General features: G+C 43.3%; 1 pseudogene; it reads left to right on the forward strand.

Moving 5' to 3' along the window:
• Window positions 1-877: 877 nt before the first annotated feature.
• On the forward strand, window positions 878-3,366 carry LOC142968198 (cytochrome P450 1B1 pseudogene; annotated as a pseudogene).
• The last annotated feature ends 12,201 nt before the right edge of the window (window positions 3,367-15,567 follow it).

Here is a 15,567-nt window from a genome sequence, read left to right on the forward strand (position 1 = left end):
TTTTGTTTAAAGAGACATTATGCCAACAATAATGTTGTATATATATGTTTTCATGGAGCATAATAAATCGTGCTGTTTGGATCTGTTCAGAGTTTGGATCTGAAGCCCTCAGCTTTCCTGGTCATATCACAGAGTCCTTTTCCCCTGTATGGTTATAATTAACAGCTTGGCTGTAAATAACACAAATCATGTTTAAAATGGCCACGGACAGTCCGTGCAAACAACAAAGACATCCAACCTCAGCGGGAAAAACAATCAACTCCAGCTTATTGTCCATTACTTAGACTATGCTCTACCAGTTCCCTCCATCAATCAATTCCATCAAATAGCTAAACGTGCTTTATTTTTATAACTTTATATAATATATTTCGTAACAAATACCTCTCAGGCCACACATGAGTAAAGTGTCATGGTAATCTCTTTATATTTCTGTAGATTTTGGCAACAGAGTCTATTAGTTAGCTGCTCTCCCTTTCCGTCATTCTACAAGCGGCCCTGCTGGATGGAGGCCGGAGTGAGAATAGGACTACGGTCTGCAGGCTGTGTGGTCAAAGTGGGAGGGGAGAGATAATAAAAAAACCTGAAGCGCTGACCCCTCCCACCATGGAGATACATATAAGAAAGTGTTAAGGCTTGAACCTGATAAAGCCCTTCTCACTAGCTTCTGTGGCAGATGGGTGAGACAGCATGCGAGTGCTGCGTGCTGTAATTTTACTTTGGCTATTTCGTCAGTCCGTTTATAACATAGGTAGAACCAACATTAAGAATTAGTATTTTAACGTATGTAAGACTGCACAAAGAGGCACCACTGGAAACGGAAAAACGTTTTATTTGACGCAGTCGATGATGAGTGGATGATAAACTACAGGATAACAAAATGGCTCAAATGGACACAGAGTTCGGTGTGAAGGGCAGCAGCATCATCAGGGAATGGAGTGGACAGGTCCAGCCTGCTCTGGTCGCCTCCTTTGTTTTCCTCTTCTGTCTGGAAGCCTGTCTGTGGGTCAGAAACCTCAGGCTTAAGAGAAGACTCCCGGGACCCTTCGCCTGGCCGGTGGTGGGCAACGCCATGCAGCTGGGCCAGATGCCTCACATCACCTTCGCCAAGCTAGCCAAGAAATACGGCAACGTGTACCAGATACGGCTGGGCTGCAGCGACATCGTGGTTCTGAATGGAGACAGGGCGATACGGGAGGCTCTCATACAGCACAGCACTGAGTTTGCAGGCAGACCAAACTTTGTCTCTTTTCAGGCTGTCTCAGGGGGGAAAAGTATGACTTTCAGCAATTACAGCAAACAGTGGAAGATGCACAGGAAAATTGCTCAATCAACGATCAGAGCATTCTCATCTGCCAACAGCCAGACCAAAAAAGCCTTTGAGCAGCAAATTGTTGCTGAAGCCACAGAGCTAGTGAAGATTTTCCTTAAACTCAGTGCTCACAGCCAGTATTTCAACCCTGCTCATGAGCTGACAGTAGCTGCAGCTAATGTGATGTGTGCCTTGTGCTTTGGAAAGCGTTATGGACATGAGGATGTTGAGTTTAGAGCCTTGTTGGAGAAGGTAGATAAGTTTGGGGAGACGGTAGGGGCTGGCAGCTTGGTAGATGTGATGCCATGGCTTCAGTCTTTCCCTAATCCAGTCCGCAGCATGTTCAAGAACTTCAAAGACCTGAATCAAGAGTTCTTTGGGTTTATCCAGAACAAGGTGCAGGAGCACAGAGAGACATTTGATCCAGAGTTAACGAGGGATATGAGCGATGCCATTATTGGCGTGATTGACAAGGCTGACAGTGACAACGGGCTCACCAAAGGCCACACAGATGGGACCGTGTCCGATCTGATCGGTGCAGGTCTGGATACCGTCTCCACTGCTCTCCACTGGATTGTTCTTCTGCTGGCTAAACACCCTGAAATGCAAACCAAACTCCATGAGCTCATTGATAAAGTGGTGGGGCGAAACAGGCTACCATCTGTCGAGGACAGAAGCAGTCTGGCCTACCTGGACGCCTTCATCTACGAAACCATGCGCTTCACCAGCTTCGTCCCCGTCACCATCCCCCACTCCACCACCTCAGACGTCACCATCGAGGGTCTCCACATCTCCAAAGACACGGTGGTCTTCATCAATCAGTGGTCCGTCAATCACGACCCCTTGAAGTGGAAGGACCCACATATCTTTGACCCCTCGCGCTTCCTTGATGAAGAGGGCTCCCTAGATAAGGACGTCACCAACAATGTTATGATCTTCTCAGCAGGGAAGAGAAGATGCATCGGGGACCAGATTGCCAAAGTCGAGATATTTTTGTTCTTTGCAATTCTACTCCACCAGTGTAGCTTTGAGAAATGTGCCAACGAGGACCTGTCTTTAAACTGCTCCTATGGTTTAACACTGAAGCCTTTACATTGCAAGATTGCTGCCAAACTCAGGGGAGAATTACTGGAAGGTGAATAGAACTCTTGTAAAACTGGTTCTCCAATTAAAGAACAGCAATGCAATATAAGGTATGTGTTCTAAATATCTATGGACTTTTATGCAACAAGCTTAAATGAACCTAAAACATGCAAAAGATAAACTTTTTTTTTTTTTTTTTACTTCTGCTGACATTTAAAATTGTGACACACAGACAATACATGTCACTCTTTTTCTGCCAGTTTTCTGCCAGTTTCTGCCAGTAAAAAGTATAAAAAGTCAGCAACTTGTAAATGGTATTGGAAAGCCTGAGTCATATCTGGACCCAACTGCAATTTTACTCCTCAACTCTGAAAAACTGTGATCGACTGAAAACCTAAATATATCTGCAATGACTTATGTAAGCAAGAGAAAAGAAATGTAATGAAAGTTTTGATGTGTTTAGCCCTAAACCACGACTCATAATAAACCTTAAGAATGTATTGTTATTTATACGAGGGTATTTAGTGGAGTTGCCCCGAAATTGCAATATAAACTGGTGGTAGTGAATCAGTTTCACTTTAAGCATTTTGTTTTTCTCGCTGGAGAAATCATGTGCCAGCTGTGTGGTCTCAACGAAGCAGTTATTCACCCACACACTAATTTATCTTCCCATGTATTAAAGCTTTTCATATTTGAACACAATACAAATACAGCATGCAAGTCATCTACATTCATGTACTCTTAAATCATGCATAATACTGTTGTATTCTGGAAATAGCTCATGCCTTATATAACAAACTGTACGTCAAAAAGCCTCTAATCTAATTGTCAGCTATACTGTCTCCTTCCTTTACTGCACAATACATCACTGTTCAACATGATTTATTCGGCATACGACATTGTATGAATAATAAGCTGTGTAGGATATCTAAATAGGGTTTTCATAATGAACCCAGTGTAATACAATATGTACTCTTCAATGCACAATAAACATGTTGTATCGACTTTTTAACTGAATGGGTCGGATTTATCCATCAGAGCAGCCACAGTGTTGGGACAGCAGAGAGGTCAAAGAGATAATAATAGATCCTGATGTCTGGTGTCAGTGCTATTGTGAAAGGTTAATATGGGTTACAGGCCCTGCATGCTCTTCTTCTCCACCCCTTACAAGCTGTGACTCGGTACACCAGTACAGGCAACAGTAAGAAGCCACACGGGTCACTCGTCAATATTTAACAGGGAGCGCGCTGTACGTTTGACGGCTGTCCTTTTTTTCTCCCCTGAACAAACACATTCAGTTTAAAGCCAGCAGTGTTGTCTCCCATTTATCAATGAACGGAGCAGTTTGTTTCTTTTCTTTAACTGACATCATAAGCAATAAAAAGTATGAAATAATAAAGAATAGAGATATAAAACATGCCAATTTTGACATCAGGAAGCAGGCAAATAAAGCAAACATTTTTGGGTTAACTAAATCAACATTGTCACAGAGGGGGTAATATGTTTTACTTTGAGTACTTTTGCTTATGATACTTCTGTACTTACAGGTACAATTTTGAATAAAAGACTTATTATTATTATTATCTTATTATTTTTACATTGTTGTATTTCTACTTTTACTTAAATAAGATAAGTACTTTTTCCACAAATTAGGTATAGTCGTCACACACAAACTCGCATCAAAAAGTGATGATGACCAGACATTTTTCATGGCTTTCAAATGCTGCTTACTGGCATTCAACCTGACATGACCCACCTCCACCTGTGTCTGCACTAGTGTCTGCCATGAGGATTATTATGCTTCACATATACAGTATATGACCTTCAGTATCATAGGATTTACAAACAATTACCAACAAACACAGTCGACAACCTTTCGAAAATTCTTCCTCCTGACTCACTTTATTTATTTTGGAATAACCAAAACCACCCAATGCTCAACATTTATTCTTGCAGTAAGTATGGTACATAAATATTGGTTTAGATGTGGGTTAGCAGCTTATCGTATCCCCCCTCTTCCTTTTATCTCCCCTTCCATGCCACATGGGAGCATTTCCTCAGTGTCTGGTCCTAGTCTACCTGCGTATTTGCAGAAGCAGCTGTGGCTGAACTCTGAGGGAGGCTTGTTTTCCCTGCGGTTAATACAGAGCAGGCTGAAGACATTCTGTACTGCCACAGGCTCTCTCTCCCCTCTCTCTCTCTCCCCTTGCTCTGACACAGCGAGGACCCTAGAGGGGAGGAATGGGCCGCCTAAACTCCCCCGTTTCCATCACTGCTTCCCAAAACGTCCTTGAAATGTGTCCAGCTGAAAGACTCCCTTTCACCCCGAGTCCCCCCGCTCTCCGCTCCGCATACCCCCGCAGCCTTCGACCTGCCGAGTTTCACTCCTTAAAGGAAAACAGAAAAGTGTACAGGCTGAGTTTATTCACATTCTGCACGTACACGGAGCCACAGAGTGACCTCCCACAAGGTTCTCTCCGCTACCGCCAGACACAGCTCAGCACTAAAAAAAAAAAAACCCTCTCCTCTGCTCGAGGTTTGACATGCAAACTGCAGTCACTGTTTGGTAGAGGACACAAAGTGAGGTAGAATTACTTGGAAGCAGACAGATGCAATTCTCCAGAAAATCTCTTCCCCTGCCATCATCTGCTGCAACACAACAGAACATTGTGTCTGAGCTGGAAACGGCCTCATGCTCGTATTCAGCCAGTCTTTCCCATGACGCCGCCGTCAACACCAACACACTGACCACTGCACCAACAAGTCAAATAACCGCCTCTCCTCTGTCTGTTTACAGTAGCATATCTTTACAGCATGATTTTCATAAGATATTTTGCCCCAGTTTATAGAAGCACTCTAATTTGAAGCCCAGAAGGGAAATTACATATTTTGCCTGACTCTTTAGTCCTCCCATCTCTTCCTAAACTGAGGCTACATGTTTTGAAAGACTGTCATCCTGTCATCGGAGCACGTTGCAATGTGCAAAGAACTCCATTGTGTCCAAAACAAAATGGAAATAGCTGTAATTTGCATGCTGATTCAGTGTAATATATTCCACAGTATATGTGTGATGAGTTCCCCCTCTTTTGAACCCCCCTGTGGAATTATCTCATCGACATAAACACTGAGCAGGGGTTATAATAATGTTCCAGTTGACATTATAATCAACTCATGCCACCTTCAAGCTTGGTGTCCTGCTATACACTCTGTTTTAGCACATTACTGACATGGGGTGCAACAATTAGCAATCCATCACTTTGAGTTTTGGAAAAATACAACCATAATAAATGCATGTGAAGTGAACCTTTTCAATACACAATTACCCAACTCATTATTATAGGGCGGGACGGTTAGCGCTTGATGTGTTGTCCGTGCCGGGATAGTGTTTTTGAGCAGCGGAGAGGAGAGGACCTTTGATATAAAACAACACAATGTGCGGTTCCATTTGCCATATTTCTTTCCATATAACAAACAATTATTTTCAGGAAGTGCAGGAGGAAGTGATCCGTGATGGTCAAGTATGAGAACACGGCTAGCATGTGGTTTTTGGTCATGGATGGGACAAAAACCACATGCCACCACCATCTGAGATAGTCACTCATATTAACTCTGTTTCAGTGGTCATTTTTGGTTGGTATGGAAACTGAGCAACCCCGTCCACTTTGATTTATGTTAAATAGCAATGTTGACTGCCAGCGCAGGAAGCACTGTAGTGTGATGTACATGTAGTGAGACAAAAAGGGTGTGGGGGGGCTACAGTGCTGGAAAGGTTTATGTCTCTTCTCCTCTAGTCTGCCCTCGTCCATCACTGAGACACGCTGATATGGCGGCTGAGGTCGCGTAAGGATTTCCTGCTTGCACTGCGGAGAGGTGATGTCGCTATCAGACTGCAGCATTCATATTCTTCAGTGTCTAAACAGCTGTACTTCCTTACTTTATTATCATCAACGGGACTTGGCATTTTGTAACAGAGGCAAACACAAAAAAAACAACCTCTTTACCTGCCAAACCAAGAGACAATTAGAGTACTATAGTATGTATGCTGCAAATAGCTCATAATCTTATCTATCTCATGATAAAAATCAGCTCTGGTGGACCTTCTGAGTGAGTATCTGGTAAGCCCCTGTAGGTCCAGCACCTTCAGGAGGCCATCAATCTTGTGCAGTGTCAGAGATAGCGGTGTGTGTGTGCTCAGACGATAACAAACCACTGGCACCACTCTTGTGTAGTCCAGACTGGGAGATCTTTGAGAGGCACATACAAGTATCTCTGAGAAGCAGATATATCTGCTTTGTTTTGAAAAGGGAGGAAATAAATCAGATTATTGCTCTGTGTATTTTTTCAAGTAACATGAGAACGTTGGAAACACTCAACAGGGTGATATCCCATGCATGAGTGGGGGAGAGACTTACGATAACAAGAAGACGTGCAGATCAGTGCGACTTTTTGGAAAAGTAATGAGATTGATGATTTTGTTTGTTCCGATCAAAAAAGATTAATAGGAAAAAAAATCTTGGAAAAGTTGAAAAGTTGAACTAAAGCCTCAAACATTCTCTCTTTGTGCAGTGAACTTTCTCACACACAAGCATAAAAGAGGGAATTGTATTGTATTTACAATACAATTGTATTTACAAGATTTTGGACCCTGGAGGCTGATGATGAGCAATGACGCTTGTTTTACAATCACCAATTCAACCCGGGAGGTTTTGGATTGGGGTTGCAGCACGGTGTTCATTTGGTAAGTTATGGTCCCATTTAGAGTAAAAAAAAAAGACAATAAAGCAAAGTATGCTTTAGGGTGTGGCTACCTTGTGATTGATAAATCGCTACAACAGCGAGTTGTCTGTGATTTTGTCTTAGAACTTTAACCCTTCCACAATGTGTTTTTTAGTTCATGAAAGTTAATTGTAACATTTTGGCTGCCAAACAATGCCTCATTCAGCGTTCAGTTGTACTTAGCTACATGCACCCTCTCCAGTCACTTCTGGTTGCACAAAAAAGAAGATGGCAACGGCCAAAATGCCGAAATCGAATTCAAAACCGTAGTCCACAAACCAATGGGTGCCGTCATAGAAACTACATACACTTCTTATATACAGTCTATGGTTGGAAGCCACAATGGTGCAAAATATTAAATGCAATAGCATTAAGATTTCCATTCATTTGAACAAACGCAAAAGCAAAAAGCAAAAGTACACAGGAGGAATAAAAAGGCTGTCCATACACTTTCGGCCACATGGTGTACAACAGACAATAAATGGTTAATCTTAGACTGAACATCCTGAGTCAGTACCAACCCAAGAGTCTGTCTCTGTGGTCTGAAATAGTGGCCTTGGCACAGTGCAGAGGCTCATCATCTGAATCCACAATCAATATGCAATATTTTATAATCACTGGTAAGAAGAAAAGAGCAACATATTACCATCACTGACATCGAGGCCAATCGAGTTGCGGTCTTTCATATCCACTGTTATATCCAGAGAAATGACAAGAGGAGTCTGGCACAACTTTCTCTGTGTAATCATCATTATTCTTGACGAACAATGGTGAATGAAGAAAGACTAATAACTCTATTATCTGTCATAATCTGCATAATAGCGTCTGTATGTGAAATATGAAATGTCTTGTAACCATCTCCCTGACAAAAACAAAAGGTCACATGCTCCTATGTCAAACAAGCTACCCATAATTCCGCTCTCCGCTGCGGCAGAACCCTCGTCCTTCCATCTTTCACTTTCACGCCATCCCACTTCAAGCCCTCTTCTTGGCAATGCTTTACGCCAGACCAAAACAATTTAGCAATAAGCTATTTGCGTTCGTAGGGATTCATTTTCAGTTGTTTTTACATTCTCCTTTTTTAGTGGGCTCTGATTGCCTGTCAGAGTTTCCCCACTCGCATAGAGGAGAAGGGTTTGCTGGCGCTGATCACTCTGCTGAAAATACTTTGCTCTGTTAATACTTGGATGCTTGGAGCATGTTGGCTTGTTGTCCATGTGGGATGATATATTTCAGTTCCTGTTATCCTAAATGAAAATTTCACATAGTCTACGTGTTGTTGTGCATATTGTAAAGGGGGTTTTACTTTCACTGAGAAAAAAATTAATAAAAATGACGACGAGGACTCCACATTTCAACATTTTTAGGACTTTTTCCTAAACATTTTAAGTTGATATGCTGATGCATATGGTTGTTTTTGGGTCTAATAAAAGAAATCAGCCTTGATGATGCAGCTGACAAATGTGTCGCAGTCAGTATCTGGAGTTCAATTCCGTTCATGTGGACACACGCGTACACAGACATGCTAAGACGCTGTGTACCCTATGCTTTATTTAGCACTCAATCGCTTCATGACAGTCCACAGGGTACCAGCACAGCAGTACATAAGCATGTTCGTATGGACCGGGCGGGAGAGGTTGGTGTGTCTTGCCCAGCTCAGTGCTCTCGGAATCTGTTGATCATGTGTGTGTTGATGGGCCGAATAAGGGCTGCAACAACTAATCAATTAAACCGATTAAAATCGATTATAAGTAGAGACCATCTTGCAGTGGGATCACACCAGTTGCGATACCAAATCGGACCATGGTCGTAAAGACGGGGAGGTGGGGGGGGGGGCAATGAGCCGGCGGATGAAGTCATCTACTGTCACGCGTGCTCCGCAAGTTGTCACGCCACTTGGCCGGGCACCTCCCATTGTGTGCAGGGGACAGAGGGAGAGACGATAGGAGAGAAGGAAGCTGGAGAAAGGGCAGACACGGGTAACTTGGAGGAGGTCAGCTTGAATAAAAAAAAAAAAAGACACAAAGTTACTGACTGAATCTCATATTTGCACCTGCTCATTCAGAAGAAGACAGGAAGAAGAAGGTGACAGCAGGGCAGGCACATACAAAGTCAGAGTGGTGCAGGGACGACATATGTTTGTAAGTTAGTATCGCACTGGTTCCCTCGACAGAAAGCCAAAGGCATTTTCCAGTGGATTTTTGATTATTGCAGAAAATAAGAGCAATGTTTCCAACATCCAGTTATATCAAACAATTTACAAATTGATGTCAAATACAAGGAGATCCATTGTAACAAATAGAATAGATGAAATGTGATGAGACAACAAAACAATTTCGCCAAGTGGTTCGCAAAGACCAAGAAGAACTCACCAGTGACTTTTTGGCTGGTAAAATATGCTGGTTGGCAAAGAGTTAGTTGGTGATGCACAGCAACGCCTCCTAAAGTTGGCGCAGTAAGCGAGCCAATGCTGCGCCTTGACAAGTGAATTCTACTCTAATTTAATCTAATTCAATTTAGAAACAACGGTAACAGACGGAAACACCTCCCGTCTGTTGTGTGATGGATCATTGTAGCTATTCTAAAGCCAACGCTTGATAAAGCTAACGCCCGCTTCATTGACCTGTGCGTTTGTATGTTAATAAAGGGGACACAAAGCTGCCGAAGACGGCAGATCTATTAACGCTAATTGGCTGAAATTAGGGTGGAAAGACACTGGAGCATAACGTAACGTAATAGAGCTTTTGGAATGTGTCATGCCATTACTCAGAGACTTCTCAGTGCATTGTCGCATCCCCAAAGTCCATTTTTTTAAATTTTTTTTTATTGCAGTAAAAGTGGAGTAAAAGAAGATGAGGAATAAGTTTTGTTTGTTGAACAAAATCCTGGAAACAATAAATCTTTCTTATTTCTTTTTCGCAGCCCGTCTTTCTGGGACACACACAGCTAAGACTCGTCCAGACAAGCATCCAACAATTCCTAGAAAACAGATGTCGACAGGATGTCAAATGTGTGGGTGAGGGTGACTCTCCTAGTCGCATCACACTAGCTATCAACTGGTTTGCAGGACAATACATCCGGTGAACCCTTTTTGTGGGACTCCACGCTGTCAACAGGCATCTGAGTGGGTGCAGGGGGGCCACTCGGGACAGAGCGAGAGGTCCTGGAACACAGCTTGAGCTGGAGCGGAGGTGCGGATCATAAAGAATAACAGAGCGCGGATGAAGGGTGCTTATGGAAATGCTGGGGCTAACACAAGGTTCCGGAGACACCGTTTACTCAGCCTGCCAGCATTAGAGGACTTGGCCCCGGCGGTTCCTCTCCGAACTCGATCCCACGTAGGGGAAAAACGGAGAGGACTCAGAAGCCGATCGTGTTCAGAGTGTTTGTGCGGTGGCATCGTGTCCACTCAGTATTCCAGAGAGAAATTACAAGTCAAAGTCATGGCAATATTTCTGACTTTTTGCATTCCGGGACATCATCTCCAGCTCATCACTTCAAAGGATACTAAGTTCACTTGAGTGCAAAGCCAAGCAAAGCGACTGATGACAACAAATACGAGTTACAGCATTAAATCTTTGGTGGGTGATCTCATGGCGTTATGTAAGACAGCGGTGCCCGTGCCAGACCCTCAGACAGAGTGCAGGGGAGACATTCAGGTGCATGCCGTTGAGCACGCAGCTCTCTTCTTCGCCTGCCATACTTGGAAATAGTTTTGTTTGAGTTTGCTCAACTTGTTTACCCCAATAAACAGTCCCAAGCCAAGCCTTTTAAAGAGGTAGGGGGAGTCAAATGTTTTTTGAAATAATTATAGCTTTCATGTTTACAATAAAACAAAACCTATGAAACAGTTTAAATAACAAAACTCTCATGCATCAGTGCAGCAGCTCCTGGTGATTACAATGTTCTGTTTAGGCAGAAAAGGAGTTCACACATCTGCAGTGAGCTACCTCTGTCTGAACCATAGTGGCTGAAGGACCTCTCACATAAAGGCTGCTTTCAAATACAATTACATATTTGTGCAATTTATCGCCACTTGTCCAAAAAACATTTGATTCTTATTTCTTTAGATGAAGATAAATGACTCGGTTGGGAATTATAATAGCGTGATGGATGGTAAATTATGATTTTCCTCTCATTGCTCTCGCATGAGCTAGAACACGGAAAAGGACTGTGAAAATAAAGAAAGACATCTGGTGACAGTGAGAATTCTTACTGGACTGGAGTCCAAGTAGCAGCTTGGACAAGAGAGGAAACAATTGACAGGGAATTTATGATCAAAACAGCTTCACCATGTGTGCTCTTCTTTACGCATGACGAACGGTGTAGCTCTGTAAAACCACCCCAGAAACAGCGACTGACACGATGTGCTCTCATCTGGCTGCGAGTGCAGTTTCACTCGGGAGTTGTAAAGCTGGAATTAAGAAAAAGTGTCATTTGATGACTAAGACGACAGCCAGTGACTCAGATTGCTGCACACGCACATAGGTGGTTTTGCCAACCAGTGCCTGTGACTAGGAGACACCAGAAAAGACAGAAGCATCCACAACCCCTCATCTCACTCCTCCACCACCATCCACATGCCAAGCTCCATCGCAGTAGGCAGAGCTGGCGAGACAGGAGTCGGGATGTCTGCTCTAATTCTCCAAACTAGGACCACATAGCAGAGGAGAACCCATTAAGCGAGTCCTGGACTTTGGCTGACTCCCCAACAGCATAGGCCTCTCATCACAACCCACCCCCCCCCCCCCCCCATTCTCTCTCTGCTTTTACTCCTCCCACGTACACTCCCACCCCCTGCTGGCTCGGGTGCCAGGACCTAAAGATGTATGGGCCTCTGCAGAGAACCGCCTCCAAGGTAGCACTTCTCTCCTCTGCCAGCAAAAATAAGACATTATGCTCTCTCTCTCGCCTCCTCTCCCTCCCGTCTCAGCAACACAAGTCCCCCCCCCCCCGCATCACAGTGGTCAAAGAGCTGCCAGGATCTGCAGCCAACAACTACATTCTGCTTTGCCCTCTTTTTTTTCCCCACTTATGGCTCTGAGGGAGATTTACTTTACTTAGCAAGAAAATGTATGTAGATAACTGAATTTCGTTGTGCATCCCTGTGTTGCGTAATGACAATAAATGACCCTTGAATCCTTGAATCATGTCCATTTGAAAGGCAGAGCGTGTTCCCCGAGATGTGTTACTATACACAGGAGCAGACCACTAGTTGCATTTTTTGTTGTTAGCTTGGAAATAGGGTATTACATGGGCTGTAGAGTATCTGCACTTGGCCATATTTGAAAACAGCTACAAATGTTGGTGTGCATATACACTTGGAGATGGACATGCACACACCCAAACTCAGTTGTGGGAACATGCAATTGACTGGTGCTCATGCTGTAACCCCAGGCACTAATCGTAACCGTATCAATGACATGCTCTACAGTAATCCTTACCCTAGCTTTAACCAGAGTCTAATTATAACTCGGTTCTAAACCCCTAATCCCTGAGTGGCCCCTTTTCAAAATAATGACAAGACGTTCTAATTTTAGAGGTTATATTCTTTTTTTGGGAATGTGATCGCCGCACAGATTGTAAAAGAAGAAAAACACATAAATGTCACCATGGTCGAAGCATTTGTTGTAAGGAGAAACACGGATGTCCTGCAACCCCGACAGTTCATTGCTTCTGCCTTTAAATGATCTTAACGACCAAGTCTAGCCTATAATTAGTTCAGCATCATGTCTTTTTATGTCTGAAGATTTTACAGACTTTAACATCCAGTGAGCAAGTTTCTAATAAAAGATCTAAAAGCGCTTCGATATCAAACCAACAAACGGACATGCATGCGTATTTGCCATCTGTCTTTGTGCTTGTGGTATAGGTCACCATTATTGGGGCAGTCCAACGTGAACGTGTCGTAGCGTAAATGTTCACTGATGTAATGGACACATCTGTATTTTTAAGTCCAGTGCAAACATGTGGACATTTGAGTGCAAAGGGACGACTGCCTGAGTCCTCCTGAGTGGACCAGCTGAGAAAACACTCCTCGCTACACACTGCGCAACATAAAAAACTTTAAATTCCATCGCTCACATCCCATGGCACCCATTTGCTTTGGCCCGGAGCTTGACATCACACCTACTCCTCATTTCATAACATACTACAGGGGAAGAGTTTAACATGCAGTACATCACCGGCTGATTTATGACGAGTCATAAAAGGCAGGACGGATTCTGGTGCAGCGGTTCAGCTTTTGAGCGAGATAAGGAAGGACGGCAGGTGATTTTGCAGGAAAAGTATACTTAACACTTCAGTTCAGTCATACCCAATTCCATCATTTAAAGCGGATGACATGGGAAAAAAACTTTGACTGGATGTTTGACCAGTTTGACTGGATTTTGTGCTTTTATTTGCATGAAAACAAAGAGGCCAGTCCCGGATAGACATTAGAGCATTATTGTTAGCATACTGTATATGATGCTCTAATGGCTGTGGTGACTTGTGTGACCATGTCCCTACTCATAAAGCTTGTGTGGTCACACAGTGGTTTTAATAGCATGACAGTGATGTTAACCATTATCCCGTGACCTTATTAAAAAACTTTTTTAGCTTTTTATGAAACACTCAATCGTGTTCTCTAACGCACACACGCATCAAGTGCAACATTAAGATTTCTCCAGACATTGTAAACACAATGAACAAAAGAATGACTCAGTACTACAAACAATGTAGACAACATAGTTACGACAAATACTGTAGACTCAACAACAAATCTAAATTATTTAAATAAAATAGGGCTTCAATTGCCCCGGGAAGTATTTTCACAGATTGTTTATTTTTCTTACAGTCCAGTATTTAGACTTGTGTCAATTTAGCCTATTTAGAAAAGATTAGTGGCTCAATGGGAGTGATGTAGTACAGAAGAGCTGGAGAGAGAGAGAGCAAAAGCATCTCTGTGACTCACCGTTGTTACCTCCTGACCTTACACAGACAGTAAACAGGGCACTAATCGAAGTATTGCGGTGCAATGACCAGCCTTCTTGTTGACATCTGACATCTAGCATAGATGGATCAGTTGGGTCATAATGCAGGGTTTTGCGACGTTGTTTCTTTCTTCAGAATGCGCCAGAAATGGAGGATTTACAGAAGAGCAGGCTGAAAAAAAAAAGGAATCAAAATAACAGACAAGACGAAGCCATGAAAAGAACACAGTAAAGGGAGAGCCGGCACCATCCATAGCTTAGTGCTATTCTGGGAATTGCGCTCATTCATGCAAAAGCAGTGTTAATTTGTCAGAGTGCTAATTAGATGTAAGCAGACCTTGTTGCTCAGCATGCCAACTGTAACACACATGGGAAACCGAGGAAATGACTGAGCTGGATTGATGGAATTCCGTAAAAGGCCGAGGACATTTATCACTGGTGGTAGAAGCTAAACACAGGAGCAGCTTGATGCCAGCAAGAATGTGTGCAGCCAGAACAGTTGATTGAGTAGACGTGGGTTTGTGGAACAGGAGAGGGAAGTAACTTACTTGAAGGAAAGAAATAAAATCTTGAGGCATATTCAACTTTGGCAGGTCCTCACCTTGGTAATATAAGAATGGTGAACCAGCAGAAGAATTATGTTTGGTTTTCAAGAATCTGGCAACAAGTCCAACAAAGCTTCTGCTTGCATTTTCTTTGCATTTGGACTTTAATTCAAAATGCCTCGGATACCGCTCTTAGCCGCTACATGGCATCTGATGTGGTGAAAATAGCTGGCAATGAAAATATTGTGTGTGATTATCTGACGTTAGCTTGTGTCGTATAGGACATTTTGAGGCATAACAAAGCAGAACCATATCTTTAGAGAATTGCTCTACCTAAGCCTCACTGATGTGGGAAGGGGAGCAGCAACTCAACCCAATTTTCTGGATAAGCTTGTGACATCTCTTTCAGACGAGTGTTGGGAGGAAACAGATAAAGCTTTCCATGTGGCATGTTCTTTTTCTGGCTCATTCCGTTTGCCCGGCTGCCAGAGAATGGAGTCTAATGGAGGGGTACAAGGAAGACGAGGGGGAGTAAACGTAGGAACTACGGGGGAGCACTAAACATGCATGAAGGAAAATAGTCCTCCCAGATGACCGTAATGACTGGGACACAGAATGTGTACAGATCTAGGCGAGCGGCCAAGACAAACAGCCCGAGGGGGCAAAGTGGAAGCCATAGCCAGGTGAGGGCGGGGGAGTTCAAATAAAGTATATGGAGGGTTGGACGGGACAAGGCGAGACAAATGCCATTACAGTGCAGAAAAGAAAAGAAAAGCCAGGAGGGAACCTGAGAGTTGTGGGAGTGTTTCCTCTGAGGGAGGGGATCAGGGGTCAGGTTGCACAGCCGTACGGAGCCACCTGATAAATGGTGCTTAACATG

The sequence above is a fragment of the Anarhichas minor genome, unplaced genomic scaffold (assembly GCF_050575085.1).
Source record: "Anarhichas minor isolate MPS153535 unplaced genomic scaffold, ASM5057508v1 ptg000040l, whole genome shotgun sequence".
Lineage (NCBI taxonomy): Eukaryota > Metazoa > Chordata > Actinopteri > Perciformes > Anarhichadidae > Anarhichas > Anarhichas minor.